The sequence below is a fragment of the Tamandua tetradactyla genome, chromosome 14 (assembly GCF_023851605.1).
Source record: "Tamandua tetradactyla isolate mTamTet1 chromosome 14, mTamTet1.pri, whole genome shotgun sequence".
In the NCBI taxonomy this organism is placed as follows: domain Eukaryota; kingdom Metazoa; phylum Chordata; class Mammalia; order Pilosa; family Myrmecophagidae; genus Tamandua; species Tamandua tetradactyla.
The window spans coordinates 72124546-72140056 of record NC_135340.1 but is presented as its reverse complement, the minus strand read 5'-3'; the positions used below and the strand labels follow the sequence as shown (position 1 = coordinate 72140056).

Sequence of the window (15511 nt, the reverse complement as noted above, 5' to 3'; positions counted from 1 at the left end):
ACATCCTGTACTATTTCTCATTGTCTTTGATGGTTAACATTGGTGCAGTACAGTTGTTACTGTTAATGAAAGGATATTAAGATATTACTGTTGACTATAGCCCATAGTTTGCATTGGGCTGTAGTCATAGTTTCCTCCCCATTTACCGCTGTATCATTAACTCTTTGTACCACTTTTCTAAATTTGTTCTAGTTCATGGAGGAATATTTTTTGTATTTGCACTATTCATCACAGTCATCATCTATCACAAGATTTATTGAGTTATGCATTCCCATGTTTTAACCTCTGGCTTTTCTTCTGTTGACATATATGACGCTAAACTTCCCCTATTAACTATATTTACACAATTCAGCACTATTATTTATACTTAAAACATGTGCTCCCCATAACCTCTCTCCATTTCCACTCATTTAAATTTATTCTAGTTAAATATTCTGTACATCTTAAGCAACCACTCCCTGTTCTCTAGCTTCATTCTATTTCCTGGTAGCCTATATTTTAGATTCTGTGTCCGTGAGTTTACATAGTATAATTAGTTCATATTGGTGAGATCACACAATATTTGTCCTTTTGCTTCTGACTTATACTCAACATAATGTCTTCAAGTCTCATCCATGTTATTGCATATTTCAGAATTTCATTCCTTTTTACTGCTGAATAATATTCCATTGTAAGTATATACCACATTTTGTTTATCATTCCTCAGTTGATGGACTCTTGGAGTGCTTCCATCTTTTTTTTTTATTTTTATTTTTTATTTTTTATTTTTTTATTAATTAATGGAAAAAAAAAGAAATTAACCCAACATTTAGAAATCATACCATTCTACATATGCAATCAGTAATTCTTAACATCATCACATAGATGCATGATCATCGTTTCTTAGTACATTTGCATCGGTTTAGAAGAACTAGCGACACACCAGACAAAGATATAGAATGTTAATATAGATAAAAGAAATAAAAGTAATAATAATAGTAAAAAACAAACAAACAAACAAAAAAACTATAGCTCAGATGCAGCTTCATTCAGTGTTTTAACATGATTACTTTATAATTAGGTATTATTGTGCTGTCCATTTTTGAGTTTTTGTATCTAGTCCTGTTGCACAGTCTGTATCTCTTCATCTCCAATTACCCATTATCTTACCCTGTTTCTACCTCCTGCTGGACTCTGTTACCAATGACATATTCCAAGTTTATTCTTGAATGTCCATTCACATCAGTGGGACCATACAGTATTTGTCCTTTAGTTTTTGGCTGGACTCACTCAGCATAATGTTCTCTAGGTCCATCCATGTTATTACATGCTTCATAAGTTTATCCTGTCTTAAAGCTGCATAATATTCCATCGTATGTATATACCACAGTTTATTTAGCCATTCTCCTGTTGATGGACATTTTGGCTGTTTCCATCTCTTTGCAATTGTAAATAACGCTGCTATAAACATTGGTGTGCAAATGTCCGTTTGTGTCTTTGCCCTTAAGTTCTTTGAGTAGATACCCAGCAATGGTATTGCTGGGTTGTATGGCAATTCTATATTCAGCTTTTTGAGGTACTGCCAAACTGCCTTCCACAGTGGTTGTACCATTTGACATTCCCACCAACAGTGGATAAGTGTGCCTCTTTCTCCGCATCCTCTCCAGCACTTGTCATTTTCTGTTTTGTTGATAATGGCCATTCTGGTGGGTGTGAGATGATATCTCATTGTGGTTTTGATTTGCATTTCTCTAATGGCCAGGGACATTGAGCATCTCTTCATGTGCCTTTTGGCCATTTGTATTTCCTCTTCTGAGAGGTGTCTGTTCAAGTCTTTTTCCCATTTTGTAATTGGGTTGGCTGTTTTTTTGTTGTTGAGTTGAACAATCTCTTTATAAATTCTGGATACTAGACCTTTATCTGATATGTCATTTCCAAATATTGTCTCCCATTGTGTAGGCTGTCTTTCTACTTTCTTGATGAAGTTCTTCGATGCACAAAAGTGTTTAATTTTGAGGAGCTCCCATTTATTTATTTCCTTCTTCAGTGCTCTTGCTTTAGGTTTAAGGTCCATAAAACCGCCTCTAATTGTAAGTTTCGTAAGATATCTCCCTACATTTTCCTCTAAGTGTTTTATGGTCTTAGACCTAATGTTTAGATCTTTGATCCATTTTGAGTTAACTTTTGTATAGGGTGTGAGATATGGGTCTTCTTTCATTCTTTTGCATATGGATATCCAGTTCTCTAGGCACCATTTATTGAAGAGACTGTTCTGTCCCAGGCGAGTTGGCTTGACTGCCTTATCAAAGATCAAATGTCCACAGATGAGAAGGTCTATATCTGAGCACTCTATTCGATTCCATTGGTTGATATATCTATCTTTATGCCAATACCATGCTGTTTTGACCACTGTGGCTTCATAATATGCCTTAAAGTAAGGCAGTGCAAGACCTCCAGCTTCGTTTTTTTTCCTCAAGATGTTTTTAGCAATTCGGGGCACCCTGTCCTTCCAGATAAATTTGCTTATTGGTTTTTCTATTTCTGAAAAATAAGTTGTTGGGATTTTGATTGGTATTGCATTGAATCTGTAGATCAATTTAGGTAGGATTGACATCTTAACTATATTTAGTCTTCTAATCCATGAACACGGTATGCCCTTCCATCTACTTAGGTCTTCTGTGATTTCTTTTAGCCGTTTTTTGTAGTTTTCTTTATATAGGTTTTTTGTCTCTTTAGTTAAATTTATTCCTAGGTATTTTATTCTTTTAGTTGCAATTGTAAATGAGATTCGTTTCTTGATTTCCCCCTCAGCTTGTTCATTACTAGTGTATAGAAATGCTACAGATTTTTGAATGTTGATCTTGTAACCTGCTACTTTGCTGTACTCATTTATTAGCTCTAGTAGTTTTGTTGTGGATTTTTCCGGGTTTTTGACATATAGTATCATATCGTCTGCAAACAGTGATAGTTTTACTTCTTCCTTTCCAATTTTGATGCCTTGTATTTCTTTTTCTTGTCTAATTGCTCTGTCTAGAACTTCCAACACAATGTTGAATAACAGTGGTGATAGTGGACATCCTTGTCTTGTTCCTGATCTTAGGGGGAAAGTTTTCAATTTTTCCCCATTGAGGATGATATTGGCTGTGGGTTTTTCATATATTCCCTCTATCATTTTAAGGAAGTTCCCTTGTATTCCTATCTTTTGAAGTGTTTTCAACAGGAAAGGATGTTGAATCTTGTCAAATGCCTTCTCTGCATCAATTGAGATGATCATGTGATTTTTCTGCTTTGATTTGCTGATATGGTGTATTACATTAATTGATTTTCTTATGTTGAACCATCCTTGCATACCTGGGATGAATCCTACTTGGTCATGATGTATAATTCTTTTAATGTATTGCTGGATTCGATTTGCTAGAATTTTGTTGAGGATTTTTGCATCTATATTCATTAGAGAGATTGGTCTGTAGTTTTCTTTTTTTGTAATATCTTTGCCTGGTTTTGGTATGAGGGTGATGTTGGCTTCATAGAATGAATTAGGTAGCTTTCCCTCCACTTCGATTTTTTTGAAGAGTTTGAGGAGACTTGGTACTAATTCTTTCTGGAATGTTTCATAGAATTCACATGTGAAGCCGTCTGGTCCTGGACTTTTCTTTTTAGGAAGCTTTTGAATGACTAATTCAATTTCTTTACTTGTGATTGGTTTGTTGAGGTCATCTATTTCTTCTTGAGTCAAAGTTGGTTGTTCATGTCTTTCCAGGAACCCGCCCATTTCTTCTAAATTGTTGTATTTATTAGCGTAAAGTTGTTCATAGTATCCTGTTCTTACCTCCTTTATTTCTGTGAGGTCAGTAGTTATGTCTCCTCTTCCATTTCTGATCTTATTTATTTGCATCCTCTCTCTTCTTCTTTTTGTCAGTCTTGCTAAGGGCCCATCAATCTTATTGATTTTCACATAGAACCAACTTCTGGTCTTATTGATTTTCTCTATTGTTTTCAATTTCATTTATTTGTGCTCTAATCTTTGTTATTTCTTTCCTTTTGCTTACTTTGGGGTTAGTTTGCTGTTCTTTCTCCAGTTCTTCCAAGTGGACAGTTAATTCCTGCATTTTTGTCTTTTCTTCTTTTCTGATAAAGACATTTAGGGCAATAAATTTCCTTTTTAGCACTGCCTTTGCTGCGTCCCATAAGTTTTGATATGTTGTGTTTTCATTTTCATTTGCCTCGAGGTATTTACTAATTTCTCCTTTGACCCACTTGTTGTTTAAGAGTGTGTTGTTGAGCCTCCATGTATTTGTGAATTTTCTGGCACTCCGCCTATTATTGATTTCCAACTTCATTCCTTTATGATCCGAGAAAGTGTTGTGTATGATTTCAGTCTTTTTAAATTTTTTAAGACTTGCTTTGTGACCCAGCATATGGTCTATCTTTGAGAATGATCCATGAGCACTTGAAAAAAAGGTGTATCCTGCTGTTGTGGGATGTAATGTCCTCTAAATGTCTGTTAAGTCTAGCTCATTTATAGTAATATTCAGATTCTCTATTTCTTTATTGATCCTCTGTCTAGATGTTCTGTCCATTATTGAGAGTGGTGAATTGAAGTCTCCAACTATTATGGTATATGTGTCTATTTCCCTTTTCAGTGTTTGCAGTGTATTCCTCACGTATTTTGGGGCATTCTGGTTTGGTGCGTAAATATTTATGATTGTTATGTCTTCTTGTTTAATTGTTCCTTTTATTAGTAAGTAGTGTCCTTCTTTGTCTCTTTTAACTGTTTTACATTTGAAGTCTAATTTGTTGGATATTAGTATAGCCACTCCTGCTCTTTTCTGGTTGTTATTTGCATGAAATATCTTTTCCCAACCTTTCACTTTCAACCTATATTTATCTTTGGGTCTAAGATGTGTTTCCTGTAGACAGCATATAGAAGGATCCTGTTTTTTTAATCCATTCTGCCAGTCTATGTCTTTTGATTGGGGAATTCAGTCCATTAACATTTAGAGTTATTACTGTTTGGATAATATTTTCCTCTACCATTTTGCCTTTTGTATTATATATATATCATATCTGACTTTCCTTCTTTCTACACTCTTCTCCATACCTCTCTCTTCTGTCTTTTCGTATCTGTTTCTAGTGCTCCCTTTAGTATTTCTTGCAGAGCTGGTTTCTTGGTCACAAATTCTCTCAGTGACTTTTTGTCTGAGAATGTTTTAATTTCTCCCTCCTTTTTGAAGGACAATTTTGCTGGATATAGGAGTCTTGGTTGGCAGTTTTTCTCTTTTAGTAATTTAAATATATCATCCCACTGTCTTCTAGCTTCCATGGTTTCTGCTGAGAAATCTACACATAGTCTTATTGGGTTTCCCTTGTATGTGATGGATTGTTTTTCTCTTGCTGCTTTCAAGATCCTCTCTTTCTCTTTGACCTCTGACATTCTAACTAGTGTCTTGGAGAACGCCTGTTTGGGTCTAATCTCTTTGGGCGCTGCACTTCTTGGATCTGTAATTTTAGGTCTTTCATAAGAGTTGGGAAATTTTCAGTGATAATTTCTTCCATTAGTTTTTCTCCTCCTTTTCCCTTCTCTTCTCCTTCTGGGACACCCACAACACGTATATTTGTGCGGTTCATATTGTCCTTGAGTTCCCTGATACCCTCTTCAAATTTTTCCATTCTTTTCCGGATAGTTTCTGTTTGTTTTTGGAATTCAGATGTTCCATCCTCCAAATCACTAATTCTATCTTCTGTCTCTTTAAATCTATCATTGTAGGTATCCATTGTTTTTTCCATCTTTTCTACTTTATCCTTCACTTCCATAAGCTCTGTGATTTGTTTTTTCAGTTTTTCTATTTCTTTTTGTTCAGCCCATGTCTTCTTCATGTCCTCCCTCAATTTATCGATTTCGTTTTTGAAGAGGTTTTCCATTTCTGTTCGTATATTCTGCATTAGTTGTTTCAGCTCCTGTATTTCATTTGAACTATTGGTTTGTTCCTTTGACTGGGCCATATTTTCAATTTTCTGAGCGTGATCCGTTATCTTCTGCTGGCGTCTGGGCATTTAGTCAGATTTCCCTGGGTGTTGGACCCCACAGGTTGAAAGATTTTTCTGTGAAATCTCTGGGTTCTGTTTTTCTTATCCTGCCCAGTAGGTGGCGCTTGTGGCACACGTTTGTCTGCGGGTTCCACCAGTAAAAGTTGCTGTGGGTCCTTTAACTTTGGAAAACTCTCACTGTGGGGGAGGTTCGGCAGCCGAAGCAGCTTGGGAGAGTGCCAGCCGGCCCGGGGGTCCGGAGGCGGGAAGGGTCGCCGGCTGCTGCAGCCCGGGAGAGCGCCCGACCGAATTTCCTAGTTGGCCTGGGGTGCCAAGCGTGGCGGGAGGGCCCAGCTGCCGCAGCCTGGGAGAGTGCACTGTTCCCAGCCAGACCCGGGAGTCACGTGTTTGGAAGGGACCCCCAGGTCACCGTTCTCCGCGGTCTGGGGATTTCCGACCCAACTCTCTCAGTTGGTCCGTGGAGCCTCGCGTGGTGGGGGCGCCAGCCGCCGCGGCCCGAGGGCACCGCCTGCCCAATTCTGCCAGCTGGCCTGGGAAGGAGGAAGGGAGGGACTCCGGCCGCTTGCCGTCCCGCTCAGGAAGGCCCACGCCCCTCGGCGATCTCACCGGAGCTGGTTCTCCCAGACAGTCAGCCGTTCCAGGATGGGGTACGCTGTCCATTTGATCTCCGTCGTGGCTCCGGGAGCTGCTCTATATCGTCTTCACTCCCCCAGTAGCTGTTCTGGAGGAGGAAAGGTGAGGGTGGCAAGGCTGTCGAGGCCGGTGGCGAAGGAGCCGGTGAAGGCGGAAGAGGGCACGGTGGTGGTTGGAGAGCCGCCGGAGGAGGAGGAGAAAGGGAAGGATAAGATGGCGGATGGAGCGCCGCCGGAGCACAAGGGGGAAGAGGGAGAGGAGGCGGGCTGGCTGGCGGGGCGGGAGCGCCGCGCGGGCTGGCGGAGAAAGAGGGAGAGGAGGGCGGGCTGGCTGGCAGGGCGGGAGCGCCGCGCGGGCCCTGCTTCTATCTTTTGACAATTGTGAATAATACTGCTATGAACATCAGAGTGCAGATTTCTATTTGTATCCCTGCTTTCAGTTCTTCTGAGTATATACCTAGTGGTGGGATTGCTGGATCATAATGCAACTTTATACTTAGTTTCTTAGGAATTGCCATACCACCTTCCACAGTGGTTATACCATTTTGCATTTCCACCATAAGTGAATAAGTGTTCCTATTTCTTCACAACCTCTCCAACAGTTTTAGCTTCCTGTTTGTTTTAACAGTGGCCATTCTAACAGATGTGAAATTATATCTTGTAGTTTTGGTTTGTATTTCCCTAATAGCTAGTAAAAATGAGCATATTTTCATTTGCTTTTTAGCCATTTGTATATACTCATTGGAAAAATGTTGATGCCTTTTACCCATTTTTTAGTTGGGTTATTTGTCTTTTTGTTGTTGAGTTGTAGGATTTCTTTGTATATTCTGAATATCACACCTTACCAGATAAGTGATTTCCAAATATTTTCTCCCTTTAAGTTGGCTACCCTTTTGCCTTGTTTGCCAAAGTTTTTTGAAGCACGGAAGTAGTCAGTTTTGAGGAGGTCCCATTTATCTATTTTTTTTTTTTTTTTTTTTTTTTTTTTTTTTTTAAAGAGAGGGAGGAAAGGAAGGAAAGACAGAGAAGGAAGGAAGGATGGAAGGAAGGAAGGGAGGAAGAAAGGGAAACATTTTTAAACATTTTCTTGTTTTATTATATTTTGTTTGTTTGTTTTTTACATGGGCTGGGGCCGGGAATCGAACCGGGGTCCTCCGGCACGGCAGGCAAGCACTCTTGCCCGCTGAGCCACCGCGGCCCGCCCTATCTATTTTTTAATTTAGTTGTTTGTGCTTTGGAGGCTTAACAAAACCACCACCTACCACTAGATCTTGAAGATGCTTCCCTATGTTTTCTAGGACTTTTATGGTACTAGATCTTCTGTGTAGGTCTTTGATCTATTTTGAGTTAATTTTTGTATAGGGTGTGAGGTAGGAATCCTCATTCATTCTTTTGGATATGGATATCCAGTTCTCCCAGCACCATTTATTGTTCTGTCTCAGTTGAGTGGACTCAACACAAATATACAACACGTATATTTGTGCGGTTCATATTGTCCTTGAGTTCCCTGATACCCTCTTCAAATTTTTCCATTCTTTTCCGGATAGTTTCTGTTTGTTTTTGGAATTCAGATGTTCCATCCTCCAAATCACTAATTCTATCTTCTGTCTCTTTAAATCTATCAAAAGGCCTTATCAAAAGTCAGTTGACTGGGCAGGCCAGGGTGGCTCAGTGGCAGAGTTCTTGCCTGCCATGCTGGACCCGGGTTTGATTCCTAGTACTTGCCCATGTAAAAAAAATTAAATAAATAAAAGAAGCAACACTTAAAAAATCAGTTGACTATATAACTTAGGGTATATTTCTGAACTGTAAATTTATTTCCATAGATCAATATGCTATTTTTATGCCAGCACCATGCTGATTTGACAAACACTGTAATATGCTTTAAAGTCAGGATGCATGAGTCCTCTAATTTTATTGATCTTTTTCAGGATGTTTTTGGATATTTGGAGTCCATTACCCTTCCAGATAAATTTGATAATTGGCATTTCCATTTCTGTAAATTAGGCTGTTGGACTTTTAATTGGCATTGCATTGAATCTAGATTAATTTGGTTAGACTTGACATCTTAATGATGTCTTATAATTAGTACCATTCAGTCCATTAACAGGGAATGTCCTTTCATTTATTTAGATATTCTTTGATTTCTTTTAGCAGTGCTTTATAATTTCCTTCATATAGGCCCTTTATATCCTTGGTTAAGTTTATTCCTAGATGTTTGATTCTTTTAGTTGTTATCCAAATGGATTTTTTCTTGCTTTCCTCCTTGGATAGCTCATTACTAGTGTATGAAAACACTGCTGATTTTTGATTGTTGATCTTGTATCCCACCGCTTTGCTAAACTCATTTATTAGCTCTAGTAACTTTGTTACAGATTTTATTGGACTTTCTAAGTGTAAGGTCATATCATCAGCAAATAGTGAAACTTATTCTTCCCTTTCTATTTGAATGTGTTTTCTTGTTCTTGCCTAAATAGGATGCCTTTTCTTGTTCTTGCCTAATTGCTCTAACTAGAACTTACAAAACAGTGTTGACTAACAGCAGTGATGGTGGATGTCCTTGTCTTGTTCCTGATCTTAGAGGGAAAGCTCTCAGTCTCTCACCATTGAGTACAATATAAGCTGTGAATTTTTCATATTTGCCCTTTATCATGTTGAGGAAGTTTCTCTCAACTCCTATCTTTGGAAGTGTTTTTATTAAGAATGGATGCTGGATTTTGCCAAATGCCTTTTCTGCATCAGTAGAGATGATCACATGGTTTTTCCCTGTAGATTTGTTAATGTGGTGTATTACACTGATTGTTGTTCTTTTGTTGTACGACCTTTGCTTACCTGGGATAAAACCCTCTTGATCATAGTGTATAATTATTTTTAATGTGCTATAGGAGTCTATTTGCAAATATTTTATTAAGGTATTTTGCAGCTATATTCATCAGATAAATTGGTCTCTTAATTTTCTTTTCTTGTTGTATTTGCCGTGCTTTGATGTTAGGATGATGTTGGTGTCATAGAATGATTTAGTGTTTCCTTTTCTTAGTTTTTTGAAAGAGTTTGATCAGGATTAGCTAAATTCTTGGAATGCTTGTAGAATTCACCTGTGATGCCATCTGGTCCTGGGCTTTTCTTTTTGGGAGGTTTTTAGTGATCATTTCAGTCTCTTGTGATTGGCTTGTTGAGGTCTTCTATTTCTTCTAGAGGCAGTGTAGGTTGTTCTTGTGTTTCTGGAACATTGTCAGTTTCATCTAAGTTGTTTAATTTGTTGGCATACAGTTGCTCATAGTGTCTTATTATTTTTTTTATTTTTGTAGAGTTGGTAGAAATGACCCCCTTCTTTTCTGATTTTATTTGTTTGCAGCTTCTCCCTTTTTGTCTGTCAGTCTAGGTAAGGGTTTGTTAATTTTATTGATCTTCTCAAAGACTCACTTTTGGTTTTATTGATTTTCTCTATTGTTCTTTTGTTCTCAATTTCATTTATTTCCACTATAATCTTTGTTTTTTTCTTCTTCTACTTGTTTTGTGATTAGTTTGCTGTTCTTTCTCTAATTTCTCTAAGTGTTCAGTTAGATATTTGATCTTAGCTTTTTCTTCCTTTTTTTGATATATATGTTTAGGGCTTTCAATTTCCCTCTCAGCACTGCTTTTGCTGCATCCCATAAGTTTTGATACATTGTGTTTTTCTTTTCATTTGCCTTGAGATATTTGCTGATTTCTCTTGCAATTTCTTCTTTGAAAGAAACACTGATTAAGTGCATGTTGCTTAACCTCCTATTTGTGAATTTTTCAGTTCTCCAGCTGTTACTGATTTCCAGCTTCATTTCATTATGAATAGAGACAGTGCTTTTTATAATTTAAATCTTTTAAAATTTATTGAGATCTGCTTTGTGCCCTAATATGTGGTGTATCCTGTAGAATGATCTGTGAGCACTCGATCATTGCTGCTTTGGGCATATCTTGCTACTTTTGGCTGCAGTGTTTTATATATGTCCATTAGATCTAGTTCATTAGTCATAGTTACGTTTTGTGTTTCCTTGTTGCTCCTCTGTTTAGGTGTACTATCTATTGATGAGAGTGCTGTGTTGAAGTCTCCCACTATTATTGTAGAGACACCTGTTTCTCCCTTCAGTCTTGCTACTGTTTGCCTCATGTACTTTGGGGGCACTGTGGTAAGTGCTTAGACATTTATGATTATTATTTCTTTTTGGTGAATTGCTCCTTTTATTAATACGTAATGTTTTTGTCTCACAACATTTTTGCATTTAAAGTCTATTTTGTCTGATTATTGGTATAGTTAACCCAACTTTTTTTTTTTTTACAGCTCATGTGAATTATCTTTTTCCAACCTTTCACTTTCAACCTATCTTGGGTGTAAAATGAGTCTCTTGTAAATGGCATATAGATGGATTATGTATTTTTTAATCCTTCTGGCACCTGTGTCTTTTGATTGGGGAATTTAATTCATTAACATTCAGTGTTATTACTGTAAAAGTAATACTTACTTCAGCCATTTTATGCTTTGGCTTTTATTTGTCATATCCTATTTTTTTTTTTTTTTTTATCCATTTGGTTTCTCTTACTGATAATCTTCATTTTACATTTCACTTCAAACCTCTGTTTTTCTGCCTTTTCTTTTCAGCCTGCACAACTCCCTTTAGTATTTTTTATAGAGTAGGCCTCTTGTTGATGAACTCTCCCAGCTTCATTTATTTGTGAATATTTTAAACTCTCCTCTTTTTGAAGGACAGCTTTGCTGGATAGAGAATTTTTGCCTGGCAGTTTTTCTTTTTCAGTATTTTAAATATTTTGTATGCCTTCTCACTTCATGGTTTCTGATGAGAAATCAGTATTTAGTCTTATTTGGCTTCCCTTGTATGTGGTGAATTGCTTTATCTTGCTGCTTTCAAAATTCTTCATTTTTTGGTATTTGGCACTCTGATGTATTTCTTGACATGTATCTATTCAGGTTTTTTTCTGTTTGCTTTTTGTTGCACTTTTTGGCTATGAATATTTATAGCTTCTAGAAGAGTTGGCAAATTTTTGGCCATTATTTCCTCAGACATTCTCTCTGGTCCTTTACCCTTCTCTTGTCCTTTTGGAACACCCATGACACGTATATTTCCCTTCTTTGTACTGTTGATCATTTCCCTGAGACCCTGTGTAAAGTTTTCCATTCATTTCTCTATCTGTTCTTTTGTCTGCTTGAATTCAGATGCTTTGTTTTTTAGCTTGCTGATCCTTCTGCCTCTTCAACTCTGCTGTTGTATGTTTCTAGTGTTTTTTTTTCTTGTATGCTGTATGGCGGGGGTCACATTTCATTCTTTTTCTATGTCAGTATCACCTTATTGCAGCACCATTTGTTGATTTTTTGGTTTGTTTTTGGTTTTTCGTTTGTTTGTTTGCATGTTTGTTTGAAAAGTGCATGGACCAGGAATCGAACCTGGGTCTCCCACATGGCAGGTGAGAATTCAACCACTGAACTTGCACCCCCCTTCTAATGTATTTTTAATTTCATCTATTGTGTCTTTCACTCCTGTAATCTTTTGTTTTTCTTTTTATGCTTTAAATCCTTTTTTATGCTCTTGAGTTGATTTGGGAGGTTTTTGAACATCTTTGGTTAGCTATTTCAAGTTCAGTAACTGTTCCAACTCTTTTATTTGTTACTCTTACTGGACCATATCTACTTAAGTCGTCTTACAGTTTATGATTTTTTTGGCTGATATCTGGGTATTTGATTATCTTGTTCTGAATGTTGTTTTCTCTCTGTTGTCTGGGATTTTGTTTTGGATTTGGTTTGCATTAATTCTCTTCTTTGACAGTTGGTTCCTTAATATTTCCCAGTCAAAATAGGGCCAAGTATTTATGGAGGGGGCAGAAAGAAGGTCCAAAGAACCTTAACAGAGGATCAGGAAAGACTCCAAAAAGCCTTTTTTTGTTCCTTCCACATGACCAAGCTGCACTTTCTTCCCTATCCAGCACATGGTGTTCTTTAGCAACCTATTCCCCTCAGTCCTGCAAAGGCAGGCTACTATGGACCTTTGCTAGTTCTGGTTCTGATATGGTTGAAACTCTGACCTGGACAGACTGGAACAGCTACATTCTGCATTCAAAATTCACCGGCCAGTGTCTGGCTCTGTACTGTACCGTGTCTTCCTCTATACTTGGGTTTGAGGTCTCCTATGGCATTGTACTGTACTGTGTCCCCCTCTATACTTGGGGTGAGGACTCCTATGGTTGTCCCAGTTTGCAGCAAGGATTGGACTACCTGCTTCTGCTTCCATCAAGGGTGGGGGATGTGGACAGGATTACTACAGACTCTAAGCATGGTTTCTCAGTCTCTGTCCCACTCTTCCCTGGATGTTATACAAAATTCCCCTGGTCTCTAGACCCCCAGGACAGTTGATTCAGACAGTTTGTCTGTCTATGTGCTGTTTTTGGGAAAGAAATAGGCTCTATAGCCCCTCCCCCCTTCTTTCATTTTCCCAGAAATCACAAGTCCTGCCACTGTTAAGTAGCCTTTTTCTTGATTTTTCACCCACCCTGCAGCCCCTAAACTGTTTTCTCTAGCCTTGGGGAGAATGTTTCTGCCAGTTCTTGCTTGTTATTCAAAGCTTCTATGAAGGGGTGGAGCCCTAATATATCTCACTTCACCATCTTGATTGTAGTGGTCCTGTAATGTTTTTAAGACGACTTTTTCATGATTTGGTGCTTTTCCTATTACGGTAATCCTTTGTTTTCTGGAGCTTTGGTAAAGGTGAGCTAGTTGAGCTTTATTTTTGTATGCTCTACTTGAGTATAAATTTTCAACAAAGCATAACTTCTTGTTTTGCATTTTCCCTTTTATGTTAAATATTGTCATATCTGGTTTTGGTGTTGCCAGTTTTTTGGTTAGAAATGTGACTCCCAACTAAAGTATCACTTTTATTAAAGAAAAATAAAACAAAGACTAACTTTATAATATTGTTTCTTTTATTATTTCATTGAATATCTCAAATTTATGAGGTCTGGGAAGATGAAGAATATAACCATTTTCCTCACATTCACTTTTTTTTTTTATGCTGTATGGTGGGGATCACATTTCATTTTTTGTCCTTGTGAGTATCCCATTATTGTAGCACCATTTGTTGAATTTTTTGTTTGTTTTTTTCTTTTTGGGAAGTGCATGGACCAGGAATTAAACCCTGGTCTCCTGCATGGCAGGCCAGAATTCTACCACTGAACCACTCTTCTACCTGCCACCCCCTCACATTCACTTTTGTATTTTACTTACTATTTACTCATTTAAAAAGGGGAGCGTTTTTAAGAAATTAAAAATCCTGGAGTTTATGTGAAGTGAAATAGTGTTTTTTTCCTTAATGGAAATGGTATGAGACATGTTATCTAAATTTGTACACTTTGGTACTTTTGAAGTAGATACTTGTTTTATTCTGTGAGATTAGTAGTATATAACTTAATAGTTTTGTAACTTGTAGGTATATGTGTTATCTTTACATAAGAGTCTTAAAAATGTGTGTATGTGTTTTAGCTAGTTTTAAATGCTTTTTTAGAAAAGATGAAAGTACGTTTTATAGGTTTAATATGCATGGTCCAGAAGATGTAATTATAAAGCTAAAATTCATGAGAAATACTACTGAAATAAAAATCTTATATAACAAAATGATTTCTAAATATTCACCTAATAACACATAAATTTCAGCTTGATGACAGCATCAGGATCAGTCCTTAAAGTTTTCAAATGGAATTTTGCCCAGAGTTAATAATTGTTAAGATTTATTGAGTGGTTACTGGGTTAATTGCTAATTGATTTACATGGATTATCTCAATTAATCTTTAGTATAATCTTATGAGATAAATACTTCTTTCTTTTTATCTATCTATGTATCTATCTAATCTATCAGTACTGCCCCAGGTCTACAGCTAATAAATGGTTGATCCAGAATTTGAACCCTACATTCATTCTTCACCAGGTTGTACTGGTTATGGTAAATAAATGTTTAAAATATACAACCACAGATTTTTACAGCTAAATTAAACCTTAGAAGTCACTTAGTTGAACTAATAGCCAGAGATCCCAAATTATAAGGTAACTTAACTGAAAGTGGTGGCAATGTTGGAACTGTGATTTGGTTCTTCTAGCCTAGTGTTTGTTATGTGTAGACTCTGCAGTTTTGGTTTGTAGAATTGCTTAATCTTTTCTCTTATTAGGGAGTAAAGAGGAGTAGTATATTTGAATACTTAAATGGCTTTTGAGCACTTGAAATATGACTAGCATAAATGAATAACTGAATTTTTAATTTTATCTAATTTTAAGTAATTTAAATTTAAAAGTCATGTGGTTAATAGCTACTGTATTGGGTAGTACAGCTTTAGACTGTAGTTATGGCTCTTAATTGCATCTGAGAATTTCTGACTTTTATTACTGTGTTTGTGAATGGCCCAGTTGAAATTTCTTGGTGGCTGCTCTGTGTTAGGTCTTGGAGAGAAAATTCTAAGAGCAAAAGGAACTCTTGATGCAGAGCTCCCCTCAGTCCCCCTCCTCAGCATCCTTGGCAGGTCCAAGGATCCAGATATAAACTTGTTACAAGCCCCATCCAATCAGGAAACAACACACCACCTAGTGGGCACCCTCCCTTCCCGCCATCACTGTCCCTTTAAAGCACATCTCCCAGAACAAAGATCCAGAGCCATTTTCTCTTTCTTCCTGCTGGTTCCCCAGGCTGGAGCCAATTTCAGGCTGCTACCTCCTTTCTCCCTTTTGCTCTCCTACCTGCTTCCTCCCTACATTATTCCTTCAATAAATCTGTTAATCTTTAACCCATTGTCCCCTGTGGAATCCCTAACGACTCCATGCCTAATAC

The 15511-nt window shown here is 37.3% G+C and overlaps 1 protein-coding gene across 11 annotated transcripts in view; it reads left to right on the top strand.

Moving 5' to 3' along the window:
* The window catches only part of ZNF280D (zinc finger protein 280D), a 142034-nt gene that overhangs the window by 12695 nt on the left and 113828 nt on the right, over positions 1-15511 (top strand). For 6 of the 11 annotated variants that reach the window (XM_077128007.1, XM_077128005.1, XM_077128000.1 and 3 more), the window contains one exon: positions 10707-10822. The exons of the other annotated variants lie outside the window; for them this stretch is intronic. The gene's annotated coding sequence lies outside the window, so the exon portion shown is untranslated. The remainder of the gene's footprint in view (positions 1-10706; positions 10823-15511) is intronic. 11 annotated transcript variants of the gene reach the window in all.